The following is a 5,000-nucleotide window of genomic DNA, read 5'->3' on the forward strand; positions in this document are numbered from 1 at the left end:
GTGATATCATTGTGATATCGATTTATACTATTGTTTTATTATCGTTTTCTTACTCTAATGATGCAATTTTTTAAATTATTTTACTGCCATAATTATCAGCATCACAATTCTTTCGACAGCATCTTTGTACTTACCATTACAAACACTATCTTAATCATCCTTATTGCAATCATAGTTTTCTTCACCATCACTACCACCAACACCATCACTGCTGCCACTACCACTATCGCCAAAACCACCACCAGCATCATCCTCACTATCACCACCACCGTCACACCAGAGACATTACCACAGCATCACTTTCACCTTCATTATCACCCCCAGTATGACCACCACTACCACTATCACCACCATCCCCACCCCCACCATCCCCACCCCCACCATCCCCATCGCCCCCTTTTCCTCCTTCCCTTTCCGAGAGCAATGCAATCGTGGTCCTCCAGCGGCGTCCTAAAACCCGGCCTCTAAACAAACGCGTTGGCAACTGAGCGCTGACCACCTTTCGGCATGAGAAGTTTATACGCACAGGAAGTTTACGTCGACAGCGAGTAAGCTCCTGCTGCGTGTGATTATCTTTGTTTTTTGCCTTTTCTTACGTCTCCTTTCTTTAGGTTTTCTTCTGTCTTTCTCTTTTACTGTCTCGTTTCTATTATTATCATTTTATTGTTCTCTGCTCCGCCGTCTATGGTTGCCCTCTCTCCGTGTCTCTCTATCTATCTATCTGTCTATCTATCTATCTATCTATCTATCTATCTATCTATCTATCTATCTATCTATCTATCTATCTATCTATATATATATATATATATATATATATATATATATATATATATATATATATATATATATATATATATCCATCTAGCTATCTAGCTATATTTAATCTCTTTCTCTGCACTTGTCTCTATATCTATCTCTCTTTCTGTTTCTGTCTTCGTCACTCTCTCTCTCTCTCTCTCTCTCTCTCTCTCTCTCTCATCTCTCTCTCTCTCTCTCTCTTCTCCTCTCATCTCTCTCGTCGCTCCTCTCTCATCTCTCTTATCTCTCTCTCATTTTTATCTATCTATCTACTTCTCTGTCATCTCTCTTCTCCTCCTCTCTTCTCTCTTATCTCTCTCTCTCACTCTCTCTCTCTCTCTCTCTTTTTCTGTGCTTCTCTCTCCTTCGGATTTTTTCCTTTAAAATCTTCGCTCAAAAGGTCCATAAGTCACGTGATCAACCAGCCGTCGTGCGCCAATCATCGTCGATCCCAAGTTGTCGGGAAAATTGTCTTTCTTAATGTGCCGAGACTTTTAGGCAGTGTAAGAGAATGGGAGAGGAGGAAGAGGCAGATTGATGGTGAGAGGGAGATAAAAAGGACAGAGGTAGACACACACACACACACACACACAACACACACACACACACACAGCACACACACACACACACACAAATATATATATATATATATATAGTGTGGTGTGTGTGGGGTGTAGTGTGGAGGTGTGTGTGTGTGTGTGTGTGGTGGTGTGTGGGGTGTGTGTGTGTGTGTGTGTGTGGTGTGGTGTGTGTGGTGTAGTGTGCGTATGTGTATGTGGTGTGGGAGAGAGAGAGAGGAGAGAGAGAGAGAGAGAGAGAGAGAAGGAGGGAGTAAGAGAGGAGAGGAGAGAGAGAGAAGAGAAGGGGGAGAGGGGGAGAGAGAGAGAGAGAGAGAGAGAGAGAGAGAGAGAGAGAGAGAGGGAGAGAGAGAGAGCGAGAGATTGTTTACATGGGACAAGTTGATTGCCTCTATCACATTATGCGCTGCAAGTTAAGCCCTGCAGGTAAACACTCTATCTGAGAGACTCTGATAAGATATTGTTCTTCCGAAAAATCAAGTTACCTTTTCTTTTCGGGGAATAGATGTGCAGGTTTTTCCCAATAAGGTCGGGTGTGTTTTTTTCCCCCTCTACCGTGTCCTTGTGCGTTGGAGGAAAAGCTGTTATTACTTGGTGGTAGGAAATGTGCGTTACTGACTCCCTTTCGTGGGATTTCTCAGAGGAGAAGCTGTGTTTATATATACCAGGATGTTCTCTGTGTCTCTCTGGTGTCATGAAGAATCGTATGTCTAGATCTATGAAATGTGCGCGCAGTTATCTTTCTTAAGGTTGGGTTCTTGCTTACAAATCTAAATTGGAATTGAAGTTAAGTAAATAAATGGTAATATAACGTGCTTCTAAATCCACTATAAGGAGATAAGGTGCGTCTAGGAGTTTATATCTACCACTTTTTTTCTATTGTTAATCAAATACGTTGTGTGATGGTATGGGCTGATCTACTACCACCTAATCAGACTGCAATTTATGTATCTGCTATAGTTTTTGTCTTTAACCGCTACAGGTGGAATTTCATTTTCATCTTTATTTTATCACTTTTCATTGTTTAATCTAAAAGGATAATTCATTAAGGTCTTATAGATTTCCTTAGAGCAACTTAATTCCGAAAGTAAAACAGCGAGTAAAGTTAACTGATTCTCCTTGATAGATAGAAAAGAAGTCAATAAATTATTTTTGTTCTTTATAGCTGCGATAGAGGACGATATCCATCCAAAATATATTTCGGAGTTATTCCAACAATATCCTTAAAACTTCAACAACCACCAGGAAAACAATTCTTTAGGGTGAGGTATAAATATCTATATATTTTAGATAATAATAAAAAAAAAAAAAAAAAAAAAAAAAAATATTAACTAAAATTATCAGAAAAAAAACCTTTGTATCGACGTTTCCTGAAGTCACCAAATCCTCCTCCGTTCTTTATAGATCTTTCATAAAAGGGTTTCAATTAGATCATTCATATATAGATTCCCCTTACCTGCTGCTCCCTTAACGGGCTTCTCGGCTTTGTTTGTCCTGGAGATTGCTTATCATTCGTATACGCTGGAGTGATTAAGTCATGCAGATTTAGGCTGCTTGAGGTCGGGTTTCCCAGGCATTCTGTAACGGGGGATATATGAAGAGAGAGAGAGACAGGTGGAGTGGAGGTGGAGAAGGAGGTGGAGGTGGAGGTGGAGGAGGAGGTGGAGGTGGAGGTGGAGGTGGAGGTGGTGTGGAGGAGGAGGTGGTAGAGGTTGAGGTGGAGGTGGTGTGGAGGAGTGGAGGTGGAGGTGGAGGTGGAGGTGGAGGTGGGAGTGGAGGAGAAGGTAGAGGTGGAGATGGAAGTGGAGGAGGAGGAGGAGGAGGAGGAGGTGGTGGTGGAGGAGAAGAGAAGAAAGAGAGATAGAAAATGAGAAAAGAAGAGAGAAATAAATACAAAAAGAGATGAATGAATAAAGAGAAGAATGAGAGAAAAAGAGAAAAGAGAATAAAAATGAAATAAATAAAGAATGAAAAAAAAGAAGAAGAAAAGAAGAAGAAGAAGAAGAAGAAGAAGAAAAAAAAAGGAAAGAAGAAGAAAGGAAAAAAGGAAAAAAGGAAAAAAGAAGAAGAAGAAAAAGAAAGAAAGAAGAAGATGAACACGGAACCAGGGCTGACAGGTGGCTCCGGGTGGCCGCCTGGCTGTGTAAAACCGAAGTCGCCTCACTTACCACGACGGCGGCGCAGGCGGCGGCGAATGGGACTGTCTTGACCCGGGCCGTCCTGTGGGAAGGAGAGGGGGTTTAATGATCCAGCAATCTCCTATGTCTGATTTTCTTTTTTTTCTCTATCTCTCTTTCTATTCTCTCTGTCTGTGTCTCTGATCTACTTCCTCTCTCTCTCTCTCTCTCTCTCTCTCTCTCTCTCTCTCTATCTATCTATCTATCTATCTATCTATCTATCTATCTATCTATCTATCTATCTGTCTATTTATCTATATATCTTATAGATAGATAGATAGATAGTTAGATAGATAGGTAGATAGATAAATAGATAGATAGATAGGTAGATAGATAAATAGATAAATAGATAGGTAGGTAAATAAATAGATAGATAGATAGATTCTTTCCGTCCTTGCCTCTCTCTCTCTCTCTCTCTCTCTCTCTCTCTCTCTCTCTCTCTCTCTCTCTCTCTCTCTCTCCTTCTCCTCCTCCTCCTCCTCCTCATCATCATCATCATCATCATCATCATCCTCATCCTCATCCACCTCCTCCTCCACCTCCTCCTCCTCCTCCACCACCTCCTCCTCCACCTCCTCCTCCACCTCCTCCTCTACCTCCTCGCTTCTCTTTAATGACTCCATGTGTGTACATCGAGCGATTCGTTTCCTTCCCTTCCGTAAACAAGAGCAACCCATGTTTAAACCAAGCGACGCACAAAACCGGAGGTCCTTTAGGGGTCCTCGAGGCATACGTTTAACCTTCAGTCATCGCCTTTACGGGCCCCACCGACCGACCTGCGGCAGGGTGCGGGAAGTCTAACCTGCGGCAGCCCTTCGGATTAGGCCATCCATCAACGAAATAACTAGAAAAATAACGGTCCTCTCTCAGGCCTCGTTCGGGAAAGGGTCCCTGCCTCGCCTCGCCTCACGCACACGCCGACCACTTACTGTGTGTGCTTCGTTAGCGTGAGTCTACCTCGTTGTCTATTCTGGCTATACTTTGTGCTTTTGTTTTTGGATTTTGTCGTTGTTTTCATTATTCCCGGGTTGTTGTTGTTTTTCTTATTCTTTTTCTTTTTTTTCTTAGCATCACAATTGTATTTTAGTAGTTTTCTTTTCATCTTTTTCAAATCTGTTTTTTTGTCTTTTCCTGTATCTGTTTTTTGTCTTTTCCTGTATCTGTTTTTTGCCTTTTCCTGTATCTCTCTTTCTTTTACCTTCGTCTCCCGTCCTTTCTGCTCCTCTCTTTCTCCTTCTTTTGTCTCTTCTGTCCTTCTTCAATCTCTGCCTTTTCTATCATTTCCTCTTCCTTCCCTTTCTCTCTCTTCATCCTCTTTCTTTTACCTTCTTTTTTTTCTCTCCTTCATTCCATTCCTCTTTCTCTTCTTCCTCCTCCTTCGCTTGCCAGGCCATCTCCGTGTCTTCCCCTTTTCTCTCCTCCTCCTTCCTTTCCTTCTCCAACCCCT

General features: G+C 42.0%; 1 protein-coding gene across 1 annotated transcript in view; it reads right to left on the reverse strand.

The window, feature by feature from the left end:
• Window positions 1-5,000, reverse strand: part of LOC119581004 (metabotropic glutamate receptor 5-like) — a gene marked incomplete in the record, with an annotated part of 262,932 nt that overhangs the window by 205,017 nt on the left and 52,915 nt on the right. The window contains 1 exon segment of the mRNA XM_037929266.1: window positions 3,545-3,596.

The sequence above is a fragment of the Penaeus monodon genome, chromosome 14 (genome assembly GCF_015228065.2).
Source record: "Penaeus monodon isolate SGIC_2016 chromosome 14, NSTDA_Pmon_1, whole genome shotgun sequence".
In the NCBI taxonomy this organism is placed as follows: domain Eukaryota; kingdom Metazoa; phylum Arthropoda; class Malacostraca; order Decapoda; family Penaeidae; genus Penaeus; species Penaeus monodon.